Below are 14,521 nucleotides of genomic sequence, written 5' to 3'. Positions count from 1 at the left end.
TGAATAAAATATTTTAATGTGAATTAATATTGACGTATACTTCAAAATATATTAATAACAAAAATTTAATGTGCGATGATAAAATGGCTCAATGCACATTACACATTATTTTTTGCACTCTAAAATAAGCTTACATATGAAGAAATTTGATCCCTATTGTTTCACGTTACATCCGTGGTTAAGATGGATCTATGTTGGTAGTTATCTGGAGTGCATGAAAGAGTGAACTAAAGACCACTTGTAGGCATTGACTAATTTGGGGATGAGTTGGCACTTTTTTTGGAGTCAACTACAATGTGTGCATGCATAGGGAGATAACTAAGTGTGCGATCTAGTTAACTAGGCGCGTGCTTTTTCTCTCCAACTTCATAGTATTTTCACATAAGAATATCTACACTAGACAAAGTATATGTTTCTTCTCGTCACTTCTGCTTCAAATGTTGATTTGGGTTAGCATCGGATGTGCTCTAGCAACGAAATTTGGTGGAGAGGTTAGGGCACATGAGATCTCCAATACCCAGAAAGGGTTTGTGTAGATTCTAAACAGTTTGGGAGATATTAAAATAATTAATATTTTAAATGAAGTCCTTAAGTCTAAACTTAGAGAAATTAAAATATTAATGTGAATTAATATAAAACTGTGTTAGAGTGGTCCAAAAGACATGGATCAAGTCAAATCTAATCTTAATCGTCGATTAGAGACTTAATCTCGGTTGTTGATTTGTTAATGAGAAAAGTATAAGATGAGACTTGAGGGTCACTTGGAGAATACACCAGAGTGATCAATCATTCTATTCTCGAGAAAGGGGTTTGCTAAGAGAGATAGAATCAATGATCAGTTGCTGCGAGGGGCAGTGAGTACGAAGCAGAGAGGCAGGGACAGTGTCGAGAGATCAGTGCAAAAGCAGAGAGAGGCAGACGCAGAGCCAGAGGGAGCCACGTAGAGGCAACAAAGACTACGCAGAGCCAAAAGGGCATACATCATCAACGCAGACGCTGCAGGAGTGACGCAGAGAGTTAGAGAGGCTGCGCAGAGCCTAAGTAAGTTGATGCAGAGGGTTTCAGGCTGATGCAGAGGCCAGCAGGGCTGACGCTGAGCTTTAGATTGTGCTGGAAAGGGATTTCATGGAGTAGGCTTTTCGAATACCTGTTTCTAAAGAGAGGTATTGTTGCTAGATTTTTTATCTATGTCGGGTTAGCTAGCTTGGCACCTAGTGTACTTAGAAAAGAATTACTTAATCATAAAACACTCAGATAGTTGCACCTGTTTTCTCGCATTGGGTTTTTCTGGGGACATTAGTCCAAAAATAACGGTGTGATTTGTGTGCTTGTTTCTGTTTCCTTTAGTCGATGATCTATAATGTGTTGAGCATACACTTGTATTTATTTTCAATATTTACATGGTAAATAACTTGTTAATTAACAGAACAAGCAGGTAGGAATAAATCAGTAAAGTGCATGGAGGGTTTCTAATTGTTAGACTTAGAAACTTCAACGTGGTATCAGAGTGTGGTTGCAGATCACAGGAGAACTGAGGACATCAGTAGAGTAGAGAAGCAGGGGTAGAAAACAACTGTCCCGAGTGACAGAAGTTGTTCCTAGCAGCAAAGCAGCAAGGAAGGGGTGATCCGAGTTGACTCAACTCCCTGATTTAACCAAGATCTTTTGCTTTCATGATGTGATTAGAATTGCATTTAAAATAGCCTAAAGGAACATAAATGCACACTGTAAAGAAGAAGGAACATGACAAGAATCAGCAACATAAAACACAAGACTTTGATAACGGAGTTTGTCAAGAAGGGACTACGTCTCCGGGCCCCAGTGTTAAGATGGTGTAGGCTGCTACATTAAGTGTTGGAAAGAGTGATGATGTACATGCATGTGTTTTCTCTATCATACAAGGAATATGCCCTCACGTAGGAGTGGCTCCAAGAGATGTGCTGCTACAGTGAACTCTCATTCAAAAAAAGGCCTCCTATCAGCATGACATAATTTCATGTATGTTAATAATGAGCATCCCGCCAACATGGCATCAAATGGATCTCTATTCACACATACATGGCGACACATGAGTATCTCGTCAACATGACAACAAAGAGATCTCAATCAAATCATGACAATAAGTACATCTCACATCAAGAACAAAACAAGGTCCCACATCAAACATCAAACAGGGATCTATACAGCGCAATGCATCTCACGCAAAGAGCAAAGAAGTACATTATCACATTGCATATACCTCACATCAAGGAGTTATATGAAGAAGATGATGATAAAATGCTGGATCTGGCTGTACCATCAATCTCGTGGCATCGAATCTCATGGAAATCACTGCTCACACATCGAACGTTGATCCCTGCTCTTCAATTTGAAAAGTGGCCGAAAAATGAAATGATCAAATGGAAAATTTGAAAGCACCATCAAATTTGTGGCGTCGAATAGTGTAAAATCGACTGTCAAATTTTTGAATTCTGATAAAGTGAAAATCTGGGGCTTAAGGAATATTTTAAATTCCCCCTAGATTCCTCAAAGATTCCCTCCTCCGGGTCCTCTGAAGATCTTCTACTCAAATCAAAATTCTATCTGCGCCATCAGGTTCGTGTCGCTAAGAGGTGTAGGATTAACATAAAATTTGTCCAATATGGACAATGGCAAAATTTTGCCCTCCTGAAAATTTGGCTCAATCATGGTTTTGCCTGTTCTTTTTATAAGCTCATGGTTTCACCTGCAAATCAATTAAAAAAATTATGCGTCTCGGTTTCCATGCTTTCCTTTGCCTCCGTGCAGTGAGCAAATGAGGGTTTATATGGTGGAAGGGTGGTGGACTTTACAAAGCTGCCACTCGTGGCATGGTGGTTAAGCGAAATATGGTGGCGGAGAGGTCGGGGGATCAAATCTCGCCTCTTCCAAAAATACACAACGCATTTTTTTTAAATCGCATGTCGTTAAGTTTGGCGCGTAACCGTTTTATATGGGCGCATTAATGGTTATGTATAAGTTTGGGTAGGTGCGCTGTTGGTGGTATTAAATGGGGCTGTTGATTGGTTGGCACGGTGCCACATGGGATCGCCGCGTGGGCGGAGTTGCCGACCATGTGTTCAACTCCCACCGGCCTCTTCATTTGTTAATACGTATATGACAATGCGGTTGGGGGGTGGGTCGGGTCCACTGGAGGTGGCCTGCCCACCCCATATTTTTAACATGTAATGTAGTTGGGTTGGGGGCTGCCGGGGGTCATGGCCCGTCAACCATTTTTAATACAATTTGTTTTTTTAATATATGTTGGTTGTTGGGGGGGTGGCGGGGTTGGTGGCCCGCCGCCCCATAATATATATATAAATTTTTTTTATATAATAGAGATGTTTTTTTTATTGTCTAATAGAGGGGATATTAGACAAATGAACGACCCAACAAATTCACCCGCTTTCGGGAGCTAGGTTTCAGGCCTAGAGGTCGGTCAAATTGTAGGACACTTAAACTTGGGTCACTGTCCAACTTTGGCCAAAACTTTGACTGGCTCGTTCTCCCTCATACAAGCTTGGATTTGAGTGTCGTTCGCACCGTTGGAATCAGGGCGATGAGCATTTCGATCTGGTTTTGGTTTGGGGAGCAATATGACCACTTTGAATTTTGGCCCTTTCTGAGTTCTTTGGGACTTCTGTCTATGTCTAGAGCCACCTGGATCAATCCTCCCCACTGTGGAGCTTTTGGTCCTTCAAAAACATGAAAAAATAATCTGCAACTTCTTTGTACCCTGTTTGCACTTACAATTATCTGATATGTCACCCTTTTTTCTCCCTCACCTTTGTTCTTTGGAGCCATAAGCGATGAGTCGACACCTGCAACCTCTGCAAACCTGTAGTACATTGTTTTGCAAATTACATGCTTGACTTACATGACCAACTAATGGCTCAAGTATTCCATACTTGCCACGAGTTTATAACACATACTCGGTGGTCAAGTTTACATCAAAATGGAAACAATACCCTAGCTATGGAAACAAGGCTGACATGTCATTGTTGCTTCAACAAGTGATGGACAACACATCATCACTGTAACACATGATTTACAAAAATAAGGCCAAACACTATTGTTTTCTTTGACAAATGATGGAAATACAACATCGCTTTCACAGTTTAAAATGCAATTACAAAATAAGACCAGACATCATTGTTTCTTAACAAGTGATCGAAAACACATCATCACTTTTACATTTTAAAATGCAACACATGATTGGAAAAAAATAAGACCATGACATTCTATCACGCCTAGAAGAACCATTTCTCACTTATCAATGTGAATGGGTCGTTTCCTCGTGGCACATTCGCTAGTCGAACAACCATTTCATCTGGTTCATGCACCGATGCTTTGTCTTTAAGGCGTTGTTCTGGATGGAGCCTCCAACATGTGGCTTTTTGATGGTCACCTCTATTGCAATGACTGCAATACATCTTCTTCCTCTAGATTTGCTTAACACGTTTCTTTACTTGCTGTTGAGAGGGTCTTTCATGCCTCTTCCTTTTCTGTGCTGTTATTCTTTTCCAACACTTAGAAAATGTATGGTTATATAATCCACAAAAGGTACATGTTTTTCGATTCCATGTTTTACGTTCATCATTAACAACATGATTATAATCGAAATGAACATTCGAATATCGACACTGGTTATACCTTTCATTGCCATCTCTAGTGTCATTATGGCGATGAGAGCTTGCCTCAACTCTTTCCCTGCAATAGACACTGCCATGGGATGATGGGGATGTGTTCCCGTCATTCTCTTTCCTCAACGATTTTGACGATGTCTTGGAAGAATCTAACACCTTCGAGCATTCTCCTTTGGTGTATCCCAAGCCTGCAAATCGAGGTTTCTGCACAACCTCCAGTGGTTGAGTTATGCCTTGGTTATTAACACCAAGTTCTTCTTCCCCTTTGTACCTCACCCTGGTAAGGAGCCTCATGTTTGTCCCTGTAATTAGTATCTCCACATCTCCAACAGAAACCATACTATGTGAAGACGAAATTGAAGGGCAATCAACATCTTTAACCTTCCTCGTTGAATTGGAAAGAATTAATGAGGGTTGCTCATCATCTGTTGTTGGTGGTTCGCTGTCTGTCTTGGTGGATTCTCCAACTTCTTTCCTAACATACCCCAGTCCCGCTTGACAGGGTAATTCCTCTACTTTGATGGGGTTGACAATGCGTTGGCCTTTAATGCCCGAGCCTTTCCTTTCATACCCCATTTTCTTCAACAATTTGGAGCCAATTCCTGTAGTGTGATTTCCAAAAACAACGAAATCATCATGAGGAAACATACATGAAGAAGAAGAACAACTTTTTACCTCACATGGGTCATGCTGCAACTTTTCCAAGGCCTCGTCCTTAACTTGCATTTGTTGTAGCAAACTATGTTTCTCCTCTTTCTCTTCTTGTAGAAGCATTTTCAATTCACCGTTCTCTACTTGAAGACTTTGGCTGTTGTGCTTCAGTTCTTCTAGGGCCTCTTCCGTGTCTGGCAATTGATGCTGCAATCGCTCCTTTTCCTCTGTCTCTTTTTGTAGAGCTTCATACATTATTTCCACATTTTGGGAAATTATGAGCATGGTCTCATACATCACTTTGTCATCCTCCATCATTGCATGTTCCATTGTTCACGCTCGCAATTCACATCCACGCAAAAACCGCTCTGATACCAAACTTGATCCGAGTTGACTCAACTCTCGAATTTAACTAAGTTCTTTTGCTTTCGTGATTTGATTAGAATTGCATTTAAAATAGCCTAAAGGAACATAAATGCATGTTGTAAAGAAAAAGGAACATGCCAAGTGTTGGCTTGGGGGGGCCTGACCTAGGTTCGAAGTTAATTAGCCAAACAAATCCCTACACTACTGTCTCTTTCAGCAACAGCCCACGGAGTGTGGACTGAGGTCTCATCCGAAGCAGTATGGGGGGATGCTGGAACCAAGTTTCCGCACCCTTGAGATGTTTGAGGGGTTAGTTTAGTCCAACTGTGAATAGCTTCGTGCAGGTTACTTCGCGCACCACCCTGACCTGCGAGGCTTTTACGATTTGTTATAATTGTCTTCGCGCAGCCCTAACCAGGGGCTGGGATGCTTGCATGCTGCTAAGGCAGCGATCTGCACTAATTCCCCAAGTTACACTGCGGATCTTACTTATCTTCTTATAACTGTTAGTTAACTTCACGTAAATAGATACTTTGTCTTATATTCTCTTAGTCAACATAATCATATAAGTTCGTGCATATAAACAGTAAAAATGCAATTCATACCCAATATATTCAATGCATAAAACAGGAAAAATACACAGAAATGATATGAAACTTCTATTTATTACTTCTCCAAAGGTTACAGACTCGACTCGCTCTGCGCACTCAGCTGCGGACTACTAGGCCTCTGCGCACTCAACTGCAGCGCCTTCTCTTACTCTATGACCCAAGACTCTACTCTACACTTAAATAAGACTCAATTATTCATCATTCATTCATTTGTTCCTTCTTCCTTTTTACAACTTAGTGACTCACTCTATTTATACGCGGACCATGGGTGGATCTCTAAAGCGCACATTACATTTACAAAAATGAGGGTGGACAACCCTATGAATCATTTACAAGTTTGCGCTCCGCGCCCCCAAAACATGGAGTCTTTACATCAGATTTGGTCAAGATCTAGGCTTTAAGCCCCAAAACTTGCCTTGGGGGATCCCGCGCCCAACAGGTCCCCAACACAAAATATCGTGACTCGCCCTCGAGTCACTCTGTCGGTGCGAAGATCTTCGCGCGAAGACCTCCCAACTCTGCTCGCACTGCTGCAAGGTCCGCAGTGCATTGAGCAGCTGCCTGTTGTACCTCATGCGCGTTGTTTAGAGACTGCGGTATCTGAACTGCTTCCTTGCATCTGCGCTTGCGTTCCCTGCATCTGCATGAGCTTGGCTTCGATCGAGGATGTAATGACGAATGCCTCACTGATCCAAGGTTGGACGCATGCCTTCAAAACCGCTTCTTTGTGTCGTGCCACGTCTACCTGCTCCTTAAGTGCTTTTTCCTGTTGCATCTGCGCGAGCCTCTATGTAAGGGCCACTGTCTGCGCGATCCCTTTTATATCATCATACTATTGCTGCAGCTCGTGTGCCTCTGTTTCTAAGCGTTGTATGTTTAGGTCCTCCTACAGAGTGGTGAGGACCTCGAATGACTCTTCCAACATTTTGGTGCAGTCCTTCACTGCACTGCTAATCTCCTCCATCCTTGATGTAATGGCGCTGGCGCGCTATTCCCTCACCTCTGGAGGAGTTGAAGGCTGCGCCTTTAACTGCGGCTTTGCGATCTGAAGGTTCAGCTCCAGCTGAATAGCCATCTCTTCTCGCGCTTCGCACAACCCTACTGCTAACCTCTGGATGTGCGCCTCTACTGGTGCCTTTGCTGGGATGGCCAACTCAGGGACCATCTGGCAGGCCTCCTCAACCACCTACACCATCTGCCGGTTCTGTGCCACTACCTCGTCGCGCTGTAGGCTTAGTTGTTCCATATTAATTTTCTGCTCGCTCAACACCTGTAGTGCGCGGCCCTCCCTAGCCCGTAGTTCTGCAGTCACTCTGTCCTGCAGGACATAGAGTGTCTCCTGAGGGAGCGCAACCATGTTGATCCCTACTCCCTTCAACGCACTGATCGTAGGCTTGTCGACCTCATTCTCTGTAACTAGTGCCCCCTCTGGCAGCACTATGGTGTTGGTCATGCGGGTGCGCAACATTTCCTCAGCCGCAACCATTCCTACTGCAAGGTTGGTCGAGAGAGTACCAGCCTGAGGAGTGCGCACCTGCAACTCCTATATCTGTGCCCAGAGGGCCCCCAACACAATCTGATTCTCCTCTGCAAACTGCTGGAGGGCCTCCGTGATGACGTCGCGCACCATCTCCCCTATATCATGGAGATCTCCTTCTATGAGGGTGATCGAGTTGAAAGAAGTCTTAGAAGCTTTCGACTTCTTTCGCGGTCCCACTTGCTCTCTCGAGCGCTGATGCTTCAGCTGTGTAGATGTTGTTTCTGGGTCTGTGCCACTTTCCTCTGTCTCGGGCTCTTCCTCAGGCGAGGGCAACTTATGGCCTTTGTGCTCCTTCTCTGCTTCTTGTTGCTGCTCAGATGCTACGTTCTGCTGCTGCCTTCGCGACATACTGTGCCTCCTATGCCTTTGCTGTTGCTGCCTTTTTGCTTCTTTTATCTGCCAACTACACCATCCGTAGTTTTTCCTCCTCCTTCTTCCATTGTGTAGCAGGCTTTTTTGTTTCCAATGTGGAGATGGCTGGACCACGCCACTTTGACTGCCATGACTCAAGTACGGTGAATATGAAATCGTTCGTGGCCAGGTACGAGAGATCATTCCACTTCTTCGCAGGGTTCTTGCGCCCTAACATACACATGGTAGAAGTCTGCCTTGAACTTCGTGAAACTTTGTAGACTATTATAGACAGTGGGCGATAACAACGGCCTGCGGTTAATTCCCATTCTGATGTTCATTTCCATGAACACCCAGAATATCTTACTGTCTCGGATCCTCTGTGCATCTTTAGTGGCGCACAATGAAATGTACTTCGCTGCCTTCAGAAGATCCCGCGCAATTGTGGGGAACTGGTTGTCCTCAGGCAATTCCCAAGCCACCAGCACTATGGACAGCGGAATCCATGCATAGTGGAAGTTTTTTCCCTGTTCTTGTGCCTCGCGACAATTTTCCAAGAACTCTTTGCACAAGTACTCGGACCAGTTAAACTGGACCCCCTCCGCACACTGGGCGGCAAGTGCTATCACTAGTGCGGACACCTCATCTGCGTGACACTTCCGCATAACCTTGCCAGCCAGTATCTGGGTGGCAACTCTGACTGCCTTGTTGTTGATAGTGGAGATCGCGTACCCTCTCTTCTTTTTCTCCAACTTGAATTTTGCCTTCATGGCCTTTGCGATGGCCAAGTCGTTGCTTTTACCCTCTGAAATATCCGCAGGGTCCTCCCCCTTACAAGGGAGTCAGGTGGTCCATGATGGGGATGGGCTCCTCCAACCACAAACACCCATCATGCACCAGGCAAAGCAGCTACCTAATGACAAACATAGTTACTGGGGCGCGATGGTAATGCGACACCCAGAGCAGGTTTAACAACCCTGCTTTCTCGACTCCGCGCAACCACTTGTGCGGCTCCAACTCTATGACTCTCGCCGTAGTGTTTTTCTTCGGCCTCATGAGCTGTGAGGTTGCCAAGTGTGGGAATTTCTCGTGGTCTGTGAGATCCCAATCTTCAAACTTTAGACCTGGCACCCGTCCCAAGTGCGCTCCTTCAAAAATAATATCGTCAGGTAGTAGCGGAGTCTGCAGGGAGTTCTTGCTCTCATTGAGGTCTTTGGGCACCCTCGCCTTCCCCTTCCGCGGTGGAAAATACGCTGGAAGCTTGGTTAGAGGTCCGCACCCTAGGTTTCTTCCTCCATTTCTTCATCCTCCTCCTCTTCGACCAGGATTTCCTCAAGGTCTTCCTCCTCCTCATTGGTTTCCACATTAACCGCTTTTCCCTTTTCTTCCATGGCCAGTTTAGTTCATAGTAGGTTTCTAAGGGACACACACACCGAAACCATGGGCTACTTATCTTTCTTGGGTCTCGGCATACACGGTGATTTAGAGATTTTCGCGACTATCTAGGCGCTCTCAGGGGCATCTCCTATTGTCATGGCCTGTGCGGCCTCTTCAGCAGTCATTTCGCCGATATCCATGGCTTCCTCTGGTGTGGTCATACTGCTGTTCCACAAATCTCTCAACGGCTCAGGTAAGTGCTCAAACAATGCCTTCGACTTCAAAAAATCAAACAGATCTGGGTTCATAAATCTCTGGGTGTGTAATAGCTCAATTCTCAAATGGCCAAGTGTTGTTTGTTGGGCAGCCCTTTGCAATTTATAACGCCTTTTGAATTCGAATTCGACCGTTCCCCCCAAATTCGGTTCATTAATGCTCCCTTGGCGGCAGATTTTCCCAAATCTAGCCCATAAAGCCTGCCTTAAATGCTTGTTGCCCACTCCATTTGGTCTCAAACCAAGCATCACATCGTGAATAGTGACTATAATGGTCAATTTCCAGTGGACCCGCGCGGTAGCGCAGCTACCCTTGCACTATTGCGGACCCTATGACACTTCACTCCTACGTGCAGCCCTAACATCGCGCAGTGCCCAGGCAGAGTATTTTATAGTCTCACGCCTCCTTTCAACTGCCTGGGGCACTCAGAGTGTGCTTCCTATGGCTAGTCAGGTGGCCGGGCCACCTGTATACGGCTTCAACCGACTATTGCTTACTTCTCCTAGGAAGGGTTCACCATTTGACTTCACCAACTGCATCGCGCCACCATCTGTGACCCCCTTAGTAACATATGGTCCAATCAAAGGCATTAAACTGATCAACTCTCGGCTGTAGTCCCCAAATTCGTTAACGTAATCGTGCACATCTTGTTTTATAACCACGGTTTTCTTATCAAGAAAGTCCTTCTGTATTCCTTCCTCAAGCTTCTTGACTTCTGCTTCCACCATGGTGTTTTTCTCCCTCAACTGAACTCTTTCATTCATGAGTTCTTGGAGCCTAAGATTACCTTGCTAGATCTCTTCATCAGGTCCCAAGCATTCTTCTTTGAGCTCTTCCAACTATGTGATTCCTTCTTCCAAGGCTCCACGAACCGTCATATCTGGGGGTGCTGATATGCGCGGACTAGACATGATATACTCCCTCGGCATTACAACATTTGCTCCATAGGTCAGCCTAGAAGGCATTTGTTCCATCAGTTTCTTGCACGTTGTCCTATAAGACCATAAGACTGCTGGTATGCGCAGGTCCTAATCACTTCGCTGTGCATTACATACCTTGTTCAGGGCTTTGCACACTTCGTTAAATGCTTCAGCATGGATAACCTTTTGCGTGCTCGTTCTCTCCATAGTATGTCGTTCCAATTTGAGGAATCGTTCGTGCATTTGCCCCCCAACACATGCTTATTGACCATATTTCCCAACGCACAGTTCATGTGTATTCGCGCAGGTTGTTTACCATATACATGTACCCACCTGGACAGATGCGTGCGCGGACCATCCCGTCCATTATATTTATTTGCTAATCGTACTATAGGTTTCTCAAACTGTGAGCACAACATTTCTCTACATGTGTGCCAGTATTCAAAGCTTCTTCTGTGCGTACCCCACCACCTTGCGGGTGTGGCACGCAGTACCCATTTCAAGGCCTGGAAAAGTTGTTTTTCTGGAACCTCCCTTTCAAATCTGTCCAAGAAAGCATCTACCTCACCTAATCCATCATAAGTAGGTAGATATCTCACTTTTGTGGATACACAGCGTAGCGACCTTGTTATCATGTTACAATTAAGCATGGTTACCTTGTGTAACCGGTTCTGTGATCGTTCTATCTCCTCATCTGAATCTGAAGTGCAGGATCTTTCACTCTCCCATGATATTCGTCCATCCACGGTAGGATTTACCCAGTCTTGCTCTCACATAGTTATCTTGTAGATGTAGTCCAAATCTTCGTCGCTTTCATAGTCGCGCACTGGCTCTGTATAGCACGATCCCTTAGCAGGGTCCAAGGGAATAACTACGCACAGAGACTTCTTCTCAAAAATCATCTTACGCTTCTTCAGATTAATCACCTCGTTCATGTCAGTTACTCAATCAATTCCTAAGAGCGCGGGGTAGAGGTCGCTGTCATCAACAATCTCTATCACCTCAAAGTCTGCTAGCGCGCTCGCTCCCTCAATATCCACGGTGATTCCCTGCAATTGCCCTAGGGGTATTATCTTCTGTTGGTTCGCCATTCGCAATTGAATAGGAGACCACTGTAGCCTAGGCCTCCCCATGCGCTCCCATGTCTACTTCGGCAGAACGTTCGCGTCCGATCCTAAGTCCATAATTACTTGGTCCATCTCATATTCTCTAATCTGAGCAGTTAGCCTCATTTCTCTCCCCGTCCTTGTCTTATGCTTTCCAATCTTTCAGACTACGCGTGGTTCCCCTGGCGCGGTCCCAATGCATCTGTTAATGAGTTCCTGTAGTCCCCTTACAACCTCACTGTCACGTAGTAGCTTCATGCATGTTTCCAGGAATGTCGTAAGCATAGATGGGTCCATTTCTGGCTTCGGTCTATCATTGCTTCTTGAAGTGGAGGCATCAACGGAGCTCTTCTTTGCTTCCATAAAGGTTTCTCGAGCGCGCTCCAAATCAAACTCCGCTTCCTTCACCGGAGCTTTGCGAACCCAAGTGTTATCTTCGGGTTGTTTGCCTTTATCATCTCCTGTCATAATTCCACTTTGGAGCACAATATTCACATTCGGATCTTCCTCGCTTGGCTCAAACCTCATCATCTGCAGGTTTTGAGTTGGGGGAGGTGGTAGCACTCCCTTGTCGCGTACCCTAGCTATCAGTGTAGGACAATCCTCCGTCTCATGATCAAACAAGGTACAATACAGACATGATGGGCGTGTTGGATTCGTACAATCGCAAGCATAATGTCCCAACCCTCCGCAATTGTAGCATATCAGCTGTCTGCGACCTCTTCCAGGTCGCCCTCCACCTCGGCCTTGACCATTCCCTTGAAATTCGGTTCGCGCCATCCTTGCACTCGAGTCTAAGGGTCACGATTCGGCCTGAACTTTGTAGGTGAGAGTTCTATCCATCATTAAATCATAGCTTCTACAAGTGCGCTCATCGTGTCCTACTGACCTACAAAGATTATAGAACAATTGTTGCAAATTTTGTGTATACTTCTGTAACAAATGACAGTTGTCCATAGTGTGTTTCCCTCCTATTTGACAAATCGTGCACCACAAAGTAGGCACCACCCTAGGTCTCACTTGCGCTTCCAGCCTTAACGGCATTGGTCCTCCTCCCGCGAGGTAATTCGCGAACACCGGGCAGTGGTCCTTGTCATGACCTTGACCCTTACATTTAATGCACCATACCTCTTTGCGCACTTCTGGTCGAGTTGTCTTGTCCTGTTTCAGACTCTGCATTTCAAGACATAAGTTTTTCAACTGCGCATGGATCTGCTGAACTCCCAAGTTAGGATGTTGTATTGGGGTCTCATGCAGCCTCATGGCGATCTCCAAGGCCTATTCCTAAGTCGTTAACCTCTGTTGCGACAACGCGTTCTTCAAATGTGACATTAGCGATGCTACAAATCATTCATGGTGCTGTCCATCTATTAACGTCATATTAGCTTTGCAAATTGTGCACTTCAGCCTTTGATCCAACTCCCAAAGAGTCTCACCTAGTAGCTTGTGATCTCTTTGAACACAATGATCCACTGCGCTTCTGACTTCGGCCTGCTAAATTCCTTATTTAACATAGTTTGGATATCTGTAATCCCCGCATTCGGATTGTCATTAGAATGCTTAATATACCAGGTCAGCGTGTGGTCCTGTAGGGCGCTAACCAATGTCGCTTTCTTTATATTGTCATCTGTAACTCCCTGTGCTTTCCATAGGGCTCTTATCACAAACCAAAACTGGTTCGGATCCTCATTTCCTACTCCCTTGAACACAGGCAACTTTATCGCGCTTGCCATGTTGACTCATGGTGGTGGCGGAGGTGGTACGGGTGAAGATGGAGGTGAAGGCGGTGATGCTGATGGCGGTGTGGGTGGGGGTGGTATATGTGAAATCCTTTGCCTTATCAAGTGGGTCGCACTTCACGGAGAGACCTTTGCGAGTTATTCCTTGTCTCCTCGCAGAGGTGAAATCAAAGGGCTATTCTCTGGTCCCTTACTTTCTTCGTTTCTGTAGGTTTTTCCACTTCGCATAGCTCCGAACATCAAGGTAATTGCATAACCCTCTTTTCACACAATAGAATTTTAATCAAAGTATGCAGAGATTTTACGTATTTACCTCGCGGTCCTTTGAGGAAGTGTCGCTCTGCCTTGCTATAGCTGACTGAAGTATCTACTGCGAACTCAGTAATGAATCCTCCTATAATCCGATCGAGTAAGTGATCAACAACGCGCATGATCTTATCTTCTGATGCTTCTAATCTGCGCACGAACTCTGGGGTCCACACAATAGGACCGTCGAGCTTCCACATCCCTTGGCTATTTGCTCGCTTTGCGATCCACTCGTACAGCTCAGTCGGGAAAGATGCAAAGAAAATTTCATTGATTTTTGTGTATAGGTAGCAGTCTAACCACTCTTCCTTTAATAGTCGCAGATTCTTGTTCTCCTGCACCGCGAATTCGTGAATTCTCTTGTCCAACCAACCTTCAATTTCCTTCTTAGTTGGATTCCAATGTGTTGTGGCTAGCAAAAACCCCCATTTTTATTTAGTTTTAGTAATGAAGCTAAATAAATGGGGACCCTTCTAAAAATTAAAAAATTGGCACTCATGTTTCCCTTTGAATAAAACATGCTATCATAAATTTAGGAAAACACCTGCAAAACTTAAAAAAACAAAGTTTTATGATAAGTTCCAAATAAAATCGTTCTCTTGACAATAAAACAT

Source organism: Pinus tabuliformis, chromosome 3_1 (genome assembly GCF_031772625.1).
Source record: "Pinus tabuliformis cultivar Carrire ecotype Pingquan chromosome 3_1, CPIR1, whole genome shotgun sequence".
In the NCBI taxonomy this organism is placed as follows: domain Eukaryota; kingdom Viridiplantae; phylum Streptophyta; class Pinopsida; order Pinales; family Pinaceae; genus Pinus; species Pinus tabuliformis.
This window is presented reverse-complemented; position numbering follows the sequence as displayed.